Source organism: Loxodonta africana, chromosome 17 (genome assembly GCF_030014295.1).
Source record: "Loxodonta africana isolate mLoxAfr1 chromosome 17, mLoxAfr1.hap2, whole genome shotgun sequence".
Lineage (NCBI taxonomy): Eukaryota > Metazoa > Chordata > Mammalia > Proboscidea > Elephantidae > Loxodonta > Loxodonta africana.
This window is the reverse complement of record NC_087358.1, coordinates 14,685,632-14,703,275: the sequence shown is the minus strand read 5'-3', so window position 1 is coordinate 14,703,275 and position 17,644 is coordinate 14,685,632. Positions and strand designations below refer to the sequence as shown.

Sequence of the window (17,644 nt, the reverse complement as noted above, 5' to 3'; positions counted from 1 at the left end):
TAGCATATGATCAGGAACCAATGGTACTGAAAGAAGAAGTCCAAGCTCCTCTGAAGGCATTGGCAAAAAACAAGGCTCCAGAAATTGATGGAATATCAATTCAGATGTTTCAACAAACAGATGCAGCCCTGGAGGTGCTCACTCATCTATGCCAAGAAATATGGAAGACAACCTCCTGGCCAACTGACTGGAAGAGGTCCATATATATGCCTATTCCCAAGAAAGGTGATCCAACTGAATGTGGAAATTATAGGACAAAATCATTAATATCACATGTAAGCAAAATTTTGCTGAAGATCATTCAAAAAGGGCTGCAGGAGTGTATCAACAGGAAACTGCCAGAAATTCAGGCCAGTTTCAGAAGAGGACATGGAACTAGGGATATCATTGCTGATGTCAGATGGATCCTGGCTGAAAGCAGAGAATACCAGAAAGATGTTTACCTGTGTTTTATTGACTATGCAAAGGCATTCGAGTGTGTAGATCATAACTAACTATGGATAACACTGAGAAGAATGGGAATTCCAGAACACTTAATTGCACTCATGAGGAACCTTTACATAGATCAAGAGGCAGTTGTTCAGACAGAACAAGGGGATACTGATTGGTTTAAAGTCAGGAAAGGTATGCGTTAGGGTTGTATTCTTTCACCATACCTATTTAATCTGTATGCTGAACAAATAATACAAGAAGCTGGACTATATGAAGAAGAACGGGGCATCAGGATTGGAGGAAGACTCATTAACAACCTGCGTTATGCAGATGACACAACCTTGCTTGCTGAAAGTGAAGAGGACTTGAAGCACTTACTAATGAAGATCAAAGACCACAGCCTTCAGTATGGATTGCACCTCAACATAAAGAAAACAAATTCCTCACAACTGGACCAATGAGCAACACCAAGATAAATGGAAAAAAGACTGAAGTCATCAAGGATTTCATTTTACTTGGATCCACAATCAACAGCCATGGGAGCAGCAGTCAAGAAATCAAAAGACGCGTTGCATTGGGCAAATCTGCTCCAAAGGACCTCTTTAAAGTGTTGAAGAGCAAAGGTGTCACCTTGAAGACTAAGGTGCGCCTGACCCAAGCCATGGTATTTTCAATCGCATCATATGCATGTGAAAGCTGGACAATGAATAAGGAAGACCGAAGAAGAATTGATGCCTTCGAATTGTAGTGTTGGCAAAGAATGTTGACTATATCATGGACTGCCAAAAGAATGAACAAATCTGTTTTAGAAGAAGTACAACCTGAATTCTCCTTAGAAGCAAGGATGGCGATACTGTGTCTTAAATATTTTGGACATGTTGTCAGGCGGGATCAGTCTCTGGAGAGAGAAGTACCTCATGCTTGGCAAAGTACAGGGTCAGCGGAAGAGGAAGACCCTCAGTGAGGTGGATTGACACAGTGGCAGCAACAATGAGCTCAAGGATAACAACGATTGTAAGGATGGTGCAGGACTGGGCAGTGTTTCGTTCTGTTGTGCATAGGGTCGCTATGAGTCGGAATCGACTGGACGGCACCTAACAACAAAAACAACACATATAAATCTTTTAATTAATAGTGTTTTATTTCTTTAAGATCTAAGACCAATGATTCCCAGCTGGTTAAGTACTAGAGATCATTTTAATTAAAAAAAAAAAAAATTAAATGTTAAAGATCATTGGTGAAATGTTGGAGATTTTAACCTACTTACAAACAATAAGTTAGCCTGTTACTGTTTCGTGGATGGAGGCAGAAGGCGGAAGATTCCTAGGTCAGAGACAAATGACTTTTTGTTCCTCATGGCACAGCGTACTTGTGCCTGTTCACTTTCCACCCATTCTCACCATGGTAATGTGATAGGTTTAGATGGATGTTATCTATGCAGTGGGTTTACATCACAGCTGAGGAACCCAGGGCTAAGGCCAACGATTTTTTTTTTTAAGCAAGTAGAAAACACTGTAGCAAGCTACAAATAGCCTGCCAGCCAGTTCTCCTCCCTCCAGGAAGGAGGGAGGTAGTCAGGCTGTGATACCCTTAACCCACTAGTTACCTGTGTGACTAGTTGCAGAAACATCCCAGGGTCAGGAGATGCATAAATCTTTCTGTCTAGCACACTCAGCAGTGTAGAGGAATAGTCAGGCTCCATGGCAGGCTGTCTCTCCCATCAATATTGAGTGACAAACTACATGACAAAAACAACTATATATTCATAACCCTGTATTTTATTGGAGCTCCGGCAGCACAGTGGTTAAGAGCTTGGCAGCTAACCAAAAGGTCTCCAGTTCGAATCCACCAGCTGCCCCTTGGGAACCCTACAGGGCAGGTCTAATTTGTCATGTAAGGTCTCTGTGAGTTGGAATCAACTTAATGGCAACGGGTTTGGTTTTTGTTTGGTTTTCTGTAGTGGGTGATACTGAAGCCCAGTAGTAGACAGAGAAAAATGACCACACATTCTTTTAGTTCCTTCCATGAAGAGGTAGAACCTAGTTCCCCACCCTTTGAATCTGGACTGGCCTTGTGACTTTCTTTGACCAACAGAATGTGGCAGAAGTGACACTGTTCATGTCTCAAGTCTGGACTTCAAAAGGCTTTGCAGCTTCCACTCTTGCACTGAGAGCCTGCCACCACCATGAAAGCAAGCATGAGCTTTTCTGAATGATCAGGGATCAGCAAACTTTTTCAGCAAAGAGCCAGAGAGTAAACATTTTAGGTTTTGGTGGCCATACAGTCTCTGTCACAACTACTTAATGCTGTCATTTTCTGCAAAAGCAGCCATAGACAATATGCAAATGAATGAGTGTGGTTGTGTTCCAATAATATTTGATTTACAAAAACGAGGTAAATCACATCTGGCCCATGGGCTGTCCTTTGCAGACCCCTGTGATAGATGATGAAAAATTATGTAAAGAGAAGTCCCAACTGAGACAGGGAAGAACAGGGACTGATTCCCTAGGCAAGGAGACCTGCAACACCTCCAACTTGCAACTTACTTACAATACTATGTGTTTGGCTAATGTAAAACCCCATCCTTGAATGTGTGATAAGGAAAGAACAAACAACGTACTCCCTTGTAAGATATTTTTCAGAGAACCTGGCCCTGGAGCATGCACAGACATCTGCAAGGTGACCGACCGATGACTTCTGCCTGATGCAAGTACCTGTGATAAAAATCAAACTGGCACCACAGGAGGGACTGTGCAGGCACGACACCCCATATTAAGTCTTGCTACCCAGTCCTAGGAGGCTTTGCTATAGGTTCCATCTTGGATTCCAGATGTGCGTGCAACCTACTTTAGCATGCACCACCATTCTGAGATGTATGCACTCCTTGAAAGAAACCTACTAAATATTCATTACTCAATTTTCCTTGCCAAACCCATATAAGCCCCAGCAAACCTTTGTTCTGGGGAACAGAGGCTAGCATTGCTCGGTCCCTCTCTGTCTCCTGTTCACAATCTGTTGCTAATAAACCTTGGTTCGTGTGGAACCTCTGAGCCTCCCCTGTTCATTCTTGTTCAGTAGAAGGCAAGAACCTAGGCAGGGCTTAGTCCTGAGCCGGGAAGCCTTGCCCTGCAACACAACCATCCCAACTGTCCCAGTTATCCCCTTTGAGGTCTAGACATATGAGCAAGCTCAGCTCAGAACAGCTAAAACCTGTGAGACATGAAGGATTGTTCAACTGAGCCCTACTAAATGTCCAACCTGAAGAAACGTGAAATCCAGTAAATCATTTTAGTTTTAAGCCACTCAGTGCTTTGTTGCCCAGCAAAAGCTAAATGATACGCACATTCTAACCTTTACAAGTCTGATGTATCCATTCTCCAGCTGCTGTGATGTTGCTGAGGGCCCAGAGCTGCTCTCTACTTGACAGAACTGCTTTGCAAGGAGGTTAAACTCTCACCCCAGGGTGGTTCACAACAAATGACTGACAGGAGGATACAAAAGGCCAACCTTTTGCAGCAAGGTGGAACCAACTCTGGTGCAATTCATGCTCCAATGCTTCCCTGTGGGAGCAGGCTACAGCTAGTTTCCATGTGAAACACTGCTCAGCTTGTTTAGCTTCTTTCCCTGCCCTATCTCGGTTCCTTCACTCCCCTTCCCCCGCAACCAGTTCCTGATCTTAGGGGGTAAACCTTTGGTCTTTCTCTATTAAGTATGATGTTTGCTCTGATTTTTAAAATTTTGCTGTTGTTAATACACACAGCAAAACATACACCAATTCGACAGTTTCTACATGTACAATTCAATGACATTGATTACATTCTTCCAGTTGTGAACTATTCTCATCCTCCTTTTCTGATTTGTTCCCCCCCATTAACGTAAAAACACTGTGGGTTTTTTAAATAAATGCCCTCTATGTTGAGGAATTTCTCTACTATTCCTATTTGGCCAAGTTTTTATTTTTTTAATCATGAAAGGGTGTTGGGTTTTGTCAAATGCCTTTTCTGTGTTGAGACGATCCTGTGGCTCATTTCTCCATTTAATTAATGTGGTGGATTATGCTAATTAATTCTCTTATGTTTAGCTATCCTTGAATTCCTGGAATAAATCTCACATGGTCATGGCATATAATCCTTTTAATATGCTGTTGGCTTCAGTTTGCTAGTATTTAGTTGAGGACTTTTGCATCTATATTCATAAGAAATATTGGTCTATAGCTTTATTTTCTTGTGGTGTCTTTATCTGGCTTTGGTTATCAGGGAAACATGAGCCTCACAGAATAAATGAAGAAGTGTTCCCTCCATTTCTTGGTAGGGCTTGAGAAGAGCTGATACTGATTCTTTTTAAATACTTGCTAGAATTCACCAGAAAGCCATCTGGTACTAGATTTTTCTTTGTTGGGAAGTTTTTGATCAGTTTCAATCTCTTCCCTTGTTACATGTTTGTGAGATTATGTCTTCTTGAGTCAATTTAGGTAGTTTGTATGTTTCTAGGAATTTATCCATTTCTCTTAGGTTATCTGCTTTTGTGGCATACAATTGTTCCTTATATATTTTAATTTCTGTAAGGTCAGTAGTAATGTTCCACTTTCATTTCTGATCTTAGTTACTAGCATCTTCTATCTTGTTTTCTTCCTCAGTCTACTAGGGGTTTTCAACTCTATTGACGTTTTCAAAGAACCAACTTTTGTTTTCATTGATTCTCTTTGTGTTTTGTTGACTTCTTTTGTAGCCTTTATTGCTCCTCCTTTTCTAGTTTCTCAGGGTGTTAAAGTTAGGTTGTCGATTTGATCTCTTTCTTCTTTTTTAACTTGTTTACAGCTATAAATTTCCCTGAGTACTGCCTTTGCTATATCCCATAGGTTTTGGTATCTTGTGCTTTCATTTTCATTCGTCTCTAAGTATATCTTGGTTTCCCTCAATATTTGTTCTTTGATGGATTGATTGGTTAACAGTGTGTTGTTTAATTTCCACAGTTTCGTGAAATTTCCAGTTTTCCTACTATTATTGATTTCTGGTTTTATTCCACTAGGGTTGGAAAGGATACTTTGTATAATTTCAATATTTTTAAATTTCTTGAGGCTTTCTTTGTGGCCTGACATATGGTTTATTCTGGAGAACGAGCCATGTACATTGGAGAGGAATGTATATCCTGCTGTAATTGGGTGAAGTGTTCTACAAATGTCCATTAGGTCTGTTGATTTAGTGTCGTTCAGGTGTTCTAATTACTTGTTAATCTTCTCTCTGTGTGTTCTATTCCTTATTAAAAGTGGTGTGGTGAAGTCACCAACAATTACTGTACAACTGCTTATTTCTCCCTTCAGTTCTGTCAATGTTTGTTGCACACATTTTGGGGTCCTGCTTTTAGGTGTATATATAATTATTATCTCTCCATGACAAACTGATCCTTTCGTCATTATATCATGTCCTTCTTTACTTCTTATGGAGTCCCTGGGTGATGCAACAGTTAACACTCTCAGCTAGTAATCGAAAGGTTGGAGGTTCAAGTCCATCCAAAGGCAATTCAAAAGAAAGACCTCGTGATCTGCTTCTGAAAGATCACAAATTGAAAACCCTAAAGAGTACACTTCTTTGATACACATGGGGTCTCCACAGGTTGAAATCAACTTGGTAGCAACTGGTTTTTGTTTTGCTTTTCTCTCTTATAACTGGTTTTGACTTAAAGTCTATTTTGTCTGATACTAATATAGCCACCCCAATTCTCTTTTGGTTATCTATTTGCATGAAATATTTTTTTTCCAACCTTTCACTTTCAACTTACTTGTATGTTTTGATTTAAATTTTGTTCCTTACAGACAACATATAGTTGGGTTATGTTTTTTAATCCACTCTGCCAATCTGTGCCTTCTGTTTTGAGAGTTCACGCCAATCACATATAATTACTAATAATGACTGACTTACTTGTGCCATTTTGCTACTTATGTTGTGTGTCTTATATCTACTTTGTCCCTTTTCTAAATTTTTACATATATAGTAAAAAAAAAAATAGCTGTTCTAGTGAACATTGTCCCAGCATCATCTAATGAGATAACATTAGCCCCAATTCTTGGCTTCTCTTTGTCCTGTTTCCCCACTTCGTGCAGAAAAAAACACAAATCAACTCCATCACGGGAAAATTGAGCCTACTAATGAATTCATGCACATAAATTACATTGAGACCACCAGCTGAAGGATAACTTATAAATACAATAAACCTGTCATCATTATTATTCAAACAGCATTCTGAATGTTCAGAATAAAAAAAAGTAAAGAAAAAATATTGCCATCAGCAGGTTCCCTGGAAACTGGGAACTGAGTAGCCGGCAAAAGGGGAGATCTAACAAAAATCTAAAGAAAAAGTAATGACAGTAGCAGGGTTTCCCTTCCAAGACGAACGGAATAAGGAATTGTCAGAGAAGAAATGTTAATAACTAGCAGAGCGAAGTATGTGAAATGTCAAAGAGACGTGAGATAGAAACAGAAAGACAAAAAAGTCCTAATCTAGAAGATAAAAAGAAAAAATCTGAGAAAAAGAAAGGGTGTTCACTAGAACAAATGAAGATGCTTCTTCTGTGTTGTGCAGTCTTCTATGGGCTGAAATACCCAGAAAAAAGGTATAGTAAAGAATAAAAATCAGGAATACCCTGAAAAACATACACCAGTATTTTTAAATATTTCTTAGTTAATATATATATATGTTTAAATACATTAGTTTTTAAATGCCATCACGTCAATTTCCCAATACTTTTTTTCTTAGTCGTAATTAACGTTCAAACTTAAATGGGTTTTGTCACACCTGTTTTCTTAGTAGAAAGATAAGAGGAAGGAGAGAGACAGCATCTCAAAAAAAACACTCTTTTTTGAAACCTTGTGCACTTCACTCAAATTGTATCTTAGACACCTTATGTGTAAAATGAGATGATCAGACTACATTTTAAAATTCAATAATTCTTCAGGGAAAACTGAGTTTTTACTGCATGAATACTAATTGGAAGAAACATTCTAAATGGCACTTCAAAGTCGAATTGCTGTTTTTAACCTTAGTATGCAACTCGGAATAGGAATACTTTCTGTGTTGCCTCAAATCATAAATGAAAACTATTCAAAAAAGCTAATTTGGTACAGCTGGGAAGAGATCTGAGGCTGTATGTTAATCTAATGACTGTTTAGTATGAGAAATTATAACTTAAATATTTTATATGAATTTGGCTACTCATTAATGTTTTACAGCATTTCAAAATGAGTTATTTTAAGATCAGGAACTAAAAATAGTGGCATTTTCTTTCAAAGAAACCAGAGATAACTAAACGTAAAAGCATAACTTACAGAGACATTTTATTTTAGAGCTTATGCAAAAGAACTCCAGACATTAATAAAGCATTTTGAGTCAAGTGTATTTGGAAATCTGCAGGCAATGAAAGAATCTACAAGATTGAAAAAAGAATCAACTACATTCGTATTAAAATCAGGATGAAGGCTTAAGGAAGAGTTTTCATGCGTAGGCTTGACTTAGTCATAATCAAGAGAAAGGACATAAAAGTGAGGGTGAGAATAAAGATGGCAAAAGAGAGGAGATAATTATAAGCAGTGTCCCAGAGAACACTTAAGTAGTTAGAATCCAGTGCTCACGTAGAAGGGTTTCCCCCGACAAGACAGAAAAGCAACTGTTCCTAAAAGAAAGAAGCGAAGGGAGAAGGGGAAGGCAAGTGTAACTAGCCACTAGTTGCCAAGACATTTAGCTTCTTCTGGGCTGTGTTTCTCATCTTCACATCTAGTTCTAAACCACTCCTTCTTGGCCACCAGTATGTGGAAGTGCTCTCTGACTTCATGTTCAAATCCCCCTCCTTGTGTCCCAAGTCTCGCTTCCATTTTGATTACCACTTTCTGGGTACTCCATCGATCTGATTGAGTTCCATGGCTGGGTCCTCACTTGAATTTCCCAACTTACCTTGGATATTCCTGCCTGAAATTTCTACATTTTACACTCTTTTGGTACTACCCACCCATAACCCCAAGACTGTGACTATCTACTCAAGTTACCCAATGTTTGAATTGTCTGATCAACATAGTTCATCTATGCCACCATCTAGATTGTTGTGATATGTAATACACAAGTGTTATGCTCTTAGTATCAGTGTGTACTTATACTGAACTGCTTATTAGCTGGAAACAACACATATTATTTACAATGATATACTCATAAAGATATTTATATGTGTATAATTATCTTAATAACTGTATTAAAGATTTAACATGAATAAACATGTCATTAATATCAAGCAAATTTTAAATTACTTTAGCGCCTAGTTGATGATTAGCGCCTAGTTGATCTTGTATATAGCTACTCGACAAAATTTTGTAAATGCAAGACAATGTTTTCCATTTCCTATGATTATTCTGTTATCAAATATTAACATTTGGCATTTTAATAAAAGAATGGGGACTACTTTTATAATTAATAAAACAGATCACTATTTTCACCTGGGAATTTTTATTGGAACTTGCATAAAAGATCTGGAAGGAAATGGAGAGTAAAGGTTATTTTGGTTCTATGAAAAGAGCAGTTCTTATTTTGCAGTCCTTTGGAGCAATTTAGTTTTAACTGATCTCCTTATGAAATTAAAGTTTCAATAGCATCTACATTCTTCCTCAGGGCATCCAGCAATCATTAAAAAAATAGAATAATAATGGAATGAAAAAAAAAACTAATAAATGGGGTTGCACTAATATTCCCACATTTGTCTTTAAATATTAGTGGGTACTTTTCAAATGAAAAGCACATGGGCTTAATTAAGCCCTGTTATCTTTCTAATTTTACCAGAAATTTTAAAAATAAAATGAGAGACCTTACCTAAAAAACAAGGGTCATTTAATTTCCTTTACATTGTTCAGTAATCTTTTTCTTTTACATTTTAATGAGAAAGAACATGCATGCCTAAATGTTTATAGATTCTTTCCACTTTAAAGCTCTGTACCTTACTAGATATATTTTTATTATTGATGTTAAATATAAAAATAAACTTCTTAAAAAATATGTAATTATAAAAATTTTAATGTTATTAATGCAAAAGGAACCTGTTAGAATCCTTGATTTCGGTGGCAAAGAATAACATCTCTATACCATTTCCACAGTACAAGAAAAATACATAGACATGTATAGTATAATATGTGTAGAATATAATAAATATAACATATGCCTGTATCTATTGTTATTCAATAACTATTTATCATTCATTTGATTATCAAGTACTAAGTGTCTAAACCAGGTGCAGTTCTACTCTGTCCTATAAGGTCACTGTGAGTCGGAATCCACTAGACGTCAACGGGTTTTTTTTTTTTTTTTTTTGGTTTGCTGGGGAAAAGGATTTAACCTCTAAGATAACCAAAGATCTTTCAGGACAATTTCTGCTTTACATGAACTTCATTGCCTTTGAACTCCTTCTGGTGAAGGAAAGTAATCCTAACACTGTATCTACTTGGTATAGCAGACCCACTATGAGTTTTGACTTCATATTGACCTGGTTTCAAATAATAGTTGTGTCACTTAATGGATATGTGATTAATGCAAGTTACTTAAACTTTTCAAGCTTCATTTTTCTCATTTATGAAATAGGAAAAACACAGATTTTTTTTGAAGTCATTGCATTATGATTATACACACACACAGATGCCTAACACATAATATTCCTCAAAATATAGTTATTAAATCTCATTGATGTGATCCTGAAAAGATCATGCACAGTGACGCTATCTACATTTTATACTGCTGCTATAACAAATTACCACACGACAGCTCGAAACAACACAAATTTATTTTCTTACAGTTCTATAGGTCCTAAGTCCAACACGGGTCTCGCTGGTCTGAAATCAAGGGCTCAGCAGGGCTGCACCCTTTTCAGGAGGCTCTATGACAGAATCAGTTTTCATGGTGTTTCCAGCTTCCAGGGGCTGCCCACTTTCCTTGGCCTGTGGCCCATTCCTCCATCTTCAAAGCCAGCAATACTAGGTCAAATCTTTCTCACACTGCCACTTTCCTCCCACTTTTAAGGACTCATATAATTAGATTGGGTCTACCCAGATAATCTTAGGATAATCTCCCCCATCTCAAAGTCCGTAACCTTTATCACAACTGCAAAATCACCTTTGCCACATAAGGTAACACATTCACAGGTCCCAGAGACTAGAGCGTAGACATCTTTGATGAGTCATTATTCTGTTATAGTCTGCCTGCATTGCAGTACAAGTGACAGGAACTAAGATGTAACCATTGCTGCTACTTAAACTAAACTTTGCTGGCAACATGTAAATCAACCCTAAAGAAACTTCCCATCTTCCTCTACTCACATGAAATGATGCTTAAATTCCCTATTAAGTCAGAAGCAATAAAACACCTCTATGACTATAACTAACAGAACAGAGCACAAGTACAGTCATAATTGAAAATACATCCATTTATTCTGAAATCCTTGGGCTCCTCGAAACTACTTTCTTATCATTAATCAATATAGTCCATGGATGCAACTACCTGGGACTTGACGGTTTAACCCTTTTATGCTCTCTGTGAATGTGACATTGTATGTTCTTCTGAACAGTCTTAGCAAGACGACATGACTGATTTGGGCAACTTCATCTGGATAAAGTATGAGGATGATCAGAGGCAAGTCTATCTAACTTGTTTGATGGTGCTACCAAGGCTCTCTCGGTTTCCTGTCTCATGAACAAACATGGAATAAACAACTCAGGTAAATCACTCGGCCACTAAATTTAAATCCTTTCATCTTATAAAGGAAATAATATATTTGTCATTTTAATAAGCATTGAAATAGGGTGGAAAATCCACTTGACCTAGTGCTAAAATCAAAGAATTTAACACGTTCATTTGAAGTTCACAAATACTTTGGGAACATCTGTAGTAGTTTTGGGGTATACAGATACTAGAAAGCACAAGAACCCCAATACATGGAATAAATATGTTCACTGACCTCCAAGAGGCTATACTATAATAAAGGTTGAAAACCCAGAGACTCTACCAACCTACCCCTCGTTTAAGCAATAAGGAACTGAATTCTAAGATTTAAGCACAACCGGCTCCACCTTTGATGCTTGGTCACCTTCATACCTATTAGACTAGAATTCATTAGCAAGATTGGGTTTTTGACATCAGAGAGACAAAGGCATTCAGCAGAACACTGACTCCAATTATCCTAGTAATTCAATAAAGAAATGTGGTGCATGAATTACCAGGGATAGTAATATTATTAGAAAAGCAAGAATAGAAATAGCTAGTGCTTCCTTGTCAAACACATCTGGGTTTTGATTCCAGTCCAGCATGTTAGCTTGTGATCTTCAGAAAATTGCTTGATCTTTCTGAGTCTTGGGTACCTCACCTGCAAAGCGTGGAGACAATGTAGCATAGAGTATAAGAACCTAGCTTTCTGGCTTCAGAGCTATATGGATTTGAATCCTGGTTCTGCTGTCTTCGAGCACATCACATCAGTAATACTGGAATAACCAAGAAACCAAACCTGTTGCCATCAAATCCATTCCGATGGATACTGACCCATCGGATGGGTCCAATGGACAAAGTAGAACTGCCCCATAGGGTTTCCAAGGAGCAGCTGGTGGATTCCAACTGCCGACCTTTTGATTAACAGCCATAGCTCTTAACCACTGTGCCACCAGGCCTCCATAATAATAATACCTTCTTCAAAAGTGTGTTGCAAGGAGTAAACAGGGTATATAGCTTGGAGGATAGTTTCTGAATAACAGGAAGCACTCAAAAAAAGGTAATTAGTATTATTATGAATTAGCTTGCAAATATACTGTGAAAATTAAGAATGCAAAGTAATTTCCCCATAAATGGCAATGTTATTAATTTCTATGTTTTATTAGTAATTCTACATTCTTAAAGTTTCTATAACCATAGACTCTGTCCCCACACTCCAACAACTTGTGTGGCCGATTTTTCCCCATTTCAGAAAGTGGATATTTGACTTTGGAAAGAGCCAAATGGCTCAGGATCATGCATTCAAGTGGGAACGGAGAAGGAATTCAAACTCAGTGACCCTTGGCTCTGTATGCACTGCTTTACCTGTTAAATTATATCACCTTGGCAGCTTAACAGCACACCGGAAATATTTCCAGGGAAGAATATTTATATACACAACTCTTGGCCCCATAAATATTTGTCTGAATTTATCCTGCTCCAGGCCAATCAACACCTTACAATGAAAATTGTGATTTAAAGGCTTCGGATTTTTATTCATACGATGTTAACATAATGGAAAACAATTCAGTATCTCCAGCAGGAATGATTTTATAGGCATTAAGCAGGTGACAGACTACATAAACTTTACCTTTCTTAACAGTTTTAAGCAACTGATGTAGTTTCAAAGCATGTACATTTTCATATCATTTAAATAGTAAGAAACTATTAATGATAAACAAGGTTGGTAAAAAACCCTGAATTTGAAGCATTTTGTTTACATTGAGTTAAGTACATACAAACTTTGATAAATGTTAATGGGAGTTAGCGCCACACATTCCTTTCATAGCAGTGAAAGAACATGCTGTACAATTCCAAATAACCCTTTTAACCTTGTGAAAAATGAATAAGGAACTGAACAGTGCACAGCACTAAAGCATAATAAAGCAGAAATAAGCAAGCTCGCTCCAGTTCATTCCCAGGCTAAATAGTAAGAAATAATTCCAAAGAAGTACATTTCATGAGAGCTTATCCTTTCACGGCACTTTCCTCCTGGACTAATCAATAGGCAGTGCCCTTATTTTTTAACTATTCATTTCTTCATAACAATTGTCTGGCTTCCTTCCCTTATCTGATGAGCTTTTGTAATACCATATTGACTTAGAAATACAATTAACCAGTATCTATTAGTTTATTCCACAAATACACGTTTAGCCTCAGGTGCCATTTCTAATAGTAAACAAAGCTGCTGGCCCTGTTCTCCAGAAGCTTAGGGTTCACTGGAGAGAGCAGAAAATTATGGATAAAATTTCTTTTTGCTTAAAAGTGTGATAATAGCTAAAGCAGACAATGTGATAAAAGCTAAAGTACAGGTAAGCAAAGTGTTCTGGGAATACATGGAAGTAAACTACAACTAAATCACTTCAAAGATTTAAATGCTGAGCAGAGACTCAAGTACTGAGCAAGTCACCACATTAGAGCGTTATAATACATAAATTTAGTCCCTGGTGTCCAGGAATTCACTGTTATTGGGATGATAGAGCTCAAGACTCTTCTCTTTTTCTCCAGAACCAATCTGCCTTCTAGACTTTTCCACTTAGATGTTCCCCCCATAGTTAAAATTCATTATGTACTGAATTTGTTTTCTCCTCCTGTCTGCAATCCTGACTGGCATTTTCTCCCTTCTCTATCTCAGCGAAAGGCCGCAATCTATCCAGTAACTTAAAAGAACATTACAGGAGGCATGCTTATAGCCTTCTTTTGCTTCACTTCCCACTCCAGAAGCATGGAGCAGTATTTGGGACGTTGAGTAGTGATGTAAGAGGGAGGGGGAGAGCCTGCACCCGGGAAGAGGAAGAGACAATGGGTGGTGACGTTCCTCAATAAGATAGTCCCAACAGATGAAGAGAGAGGGGGTGGTGACATTCCTCAATAAGATGGTCCCTAGGTAGTTAAACTTTAAGCTAAGGAAATGGTCCCTATAGGGGTCCCTAACTTGATAATGTCCCTAACTTGATAAGGTCCCTACCTTGGTAATTAAACATTAAGCCAGAGAAATAGGGGTCCCTGTCTTGGCTGTTAAACATTAACAGGGAGAGATAAGAGACAAGAAGGGTATAAAACTCTAAGAAAATGACTATTGGGCACTCAGATTCCTTCTCTACCTGAGTAGCCCGCTTGACGCTCGCTAGTCAAGTGTACTTTCGCTACTAACCCTCTGCTTGCTAATAAACCTCTGCTCACTTGGCACTATGTGTCACAGTGTTTGAATTCTTTCCTACACCGAAGACAAGAACCAAGGCCATTCTCCGGTAACAGTGATAGGGTGGAGTTAGTTCAGGAAGCCTTTGAATGACCGGCTAAAAATCATATACATTATACTGTAGGCAACTGCAAGTTGCCATATTACCACCAACATTGCCTTGTGATATGGGTAAATGAAAGAATATATTTATAAAGTAAATGAATGAATATATTTATAAAGTACTTAGCAAATTCTCATTTGTGATAAATATGCACTGATTGATTTTAATATCTGCCTAGGAAATGTTATTAGGGAGAACTTTTTATTTTATCATAAAGTTCATTCTAAAGCCAAACATTAATGGGAAAAATCATTACTTACATAAACAAACATATGAATGTGCGTGTGTGTATAGCATATTTTAAAGCCAAATATAAAAGGCTGTAAAACTATTTTTAAGCAAACATATCAGAAAACAAGCATCGAATAATGTTTTCTCTTGAAGGGGTTTCCTCAGTCAGTGTTGTATCTTGAATGTGTCCTTAAGATAATATGTTCAAGTCCTAACCCAGGTACCAGAGAATCTGACCTTATTCAGAAACAGGGTCTTTCACAGGTGTAATTAGTTAAGAGGAGGTCATACTGGAGTAGGGTGGGCTCCTACTCCAGTATGAGTGGTGTCCTTAAAAAAGCAGAGAAGAGACACAGACAAACAGACAGAAAAGAAAGCCACGTGACTGCACAGAGACTGGTGTTACATTCCCACAGACAGGGAACACCTGGGGCTACACAAAGCTGGACGAGACAAGCAAAGATCTTCTTTCTCTAGAGTCTTCGGAGAGAGAAGTCCCGCCAACACCCTGAATTCTGACTGCTAGCCTCTAGGGCTGTGACCGAACAGCTTTCTGTTAGTTTAAGCCACCCCGCTGTATGGTAATTCGTTGCAGCAGCCTCAGGAAACGAATAAATCATGCTAGTTATTGTCAAGTGGACTTCAACCTCTCTAGTGAATCCGTGTATTACAGTGTAGAACTGCGCTCCACAAGATTTTCAAGGCTATGACCTCTCGGAAGTAGGTCACTTGACCTTTCTTCCAAGGAACCTTTGGGTGGGTTTGAACCACCAACCTTTCAGTTAGTAGCTGAGGTACTTCATCACCTGCATCACCCAGAGACTCCTAGGAAACTAATGCAACGGGCCATACAAATATTTCCAGGCAAGGACTCTTGTATCAAATAGACCTGCACTGACTTTCTGCCTATGCTACTTGCCTACTATGTGATTGTGGGCAAACAAAGCCTCTCTGTGCCTCAGTTTCTTCATATGTAAAATGGACATAAATCCAACCTCTCACAGTTTTTTTGTAAGAGTTAAATAAAATAACATAATTAAAGCACAAAGTACATAATAAGAATTTAACAAACTGTACCTGCACCTATACTCACTTCCAGAGAGAAACCAGGGAAGGAAATGGCATTTTGCCTTAGAAGAGGTAATTTTAAAGTTTTATCTGGCACTTTGAGTATTAAGGAATCAGCCCAGATATTAAAACACGATAAACTAAAAATGATCCAATACGAACACCTACAAATGCTGGATAAAATTCATCTAAATGCAGAATTGAAAGTCTAAGAAAGGGAAATACACGGGAGATAGAAAAAAAGAGAGTTGAAAATTAGAGCAGTAAGTAAATATACTGACAGGCAGGTTCCCTTGCCCATGGGTAGTTGATATGGACAGTGTTTGTAACACTGGGCCTTGGATTTAAAGGCCTACGAAGGACAGGAAACTAGGCCTTGGGCTCAGACAAAGGAGGAACTTAGAACTATAACTCCTGCATAAAACTGGTACCTTCAGTGAAAAGCAGACTAAGATGAAAAAGCACTCACAAACTCAACAAAATAATAAGGAAACTGTTTCTGTCCCAGGATCCAGTTGGGGGAAAAAGGCAGATGACATTTCCTTTGAAAATCTAAAATGATAAACGCCAGAATCTTGGATGAGTTTTAGTTTCAAAATTCTCCCACCTGGGCAAGATATGGAACGCCTAGGGCAGGGTGGCAAAGTGAGCAATTTCATGCTCCCACATCCCTCAAAAATAACAAAACAAAACAAAAAACCAGAAACTGGCAGAACCAACTTTGTCAAAACTCTGGAAATCAGTTAAAGCGTTAAAAAAAAAAAACAAAAAACCAAACCCATTGCTGTCAAGTTGATTCCAACTCACAGCAACCCTATAGGACAAAGTAGAACTGCCCCACAGTTTCCAAGGAGCACCTGGTGGATTACAGCAATTAATTGAACTATGAATAAAAAAAGGGCAACATCTAAATGATAGCAAAGCTTTACTTTTCTACTTATCTATGCCTCAACTCCTCTAATCATAGGCCATCCCCTCTGGCCTATACAGATTAGCCCAGATTCCCAGGTTTATATATGATCATTGACTTTGGAGGCCAAATGTGGGGAAGGTTGGGAGTTACAGTTTTACATGTCCCCTCCCCCACTTCCACTGAGGTCAGCCCTTACTGACAGGCTCTGTAGTGGTTCTGGCAGAATGCTCACGAGGCGACTTGCAGTGGCATTCATGGCCAAGCAGGTCCACTGATGCCCTTGATGCTCCACATGCATCCTGGAGGCCCTGTGCCACACACCAAGACAGAGATAGCAGGGGACCACGTAGCAAGACCCTACCTTCAAGGACTACTGTGGAAGATGGTGACTTCCATATTCATAGTGGGAGTTTTTATTCTTAAGTTTTTTCATAACTATGCAAGAAGATACACACACACGTAGCCACTGGAACATCATATCTCCTGGAGGAAACATATTAAATTGTTGAGAAGTTTCACCATATTGACAGAAAATTTAGAGGCCTTAAACTGACTATATTAAAAGCCAAACTCAAAAAACAGACTATCAGAAATAGTAAATGTGAAGGCCATGAATAAAGAACTGGAAAGCTACAACTCTTTACTTGGCCTTAAAATAGACACTTGTAAAAAAAAGTGTGGAAAGAAAAAACATCTACTTATTTACAAAAAGTTCAGCTGATGGTGGCATTACAAGCAAGACTAAGCCCTTAGGAGAAGTTTCAAAGCAAATTGAACATCAAGTAGCTGCAACCAAAACATTTGCTGAAAGCATATCAGAGAAACAGAACAGCTACAGACAGCACTAGCAGAGGCTTTGAAGGAGAAGTACAACTTTCAGAGAACCATAAATCTCCTCTCACAAGAAATGTTAAGAGTGGAAGGAAAGAGTAGG

General features: G+C 38.3%; 1 long non-coding RNA gene across 2 annotated transcripts in view; it reads left to right on the top strand.

Moving 5' to 3' along the window:
• The window catches only part of LOC111750426 (uncharacterized), a 49,684-nt gene that overhangs the window by 15,872 nt on the left and 16,168 nt on the right, over positions 1 to 17,644 (top strand). Inside the window, exon 3 of one of the 2 annotated variants that reach the window (XR_002785559.2) lies at positions 11,021 to 11,170. This is a non-coding gene — a long non-coding RNA (uncharacterized LOC111750426). Of the gene's footprint in view, positions 1 to 3,063; positions 9,620 to 11,020; positions 11,171 to 17,644 lie in introns of those variants that run through there. The other variant, XR_010318177.1, reaches the window with a different exon arrangement.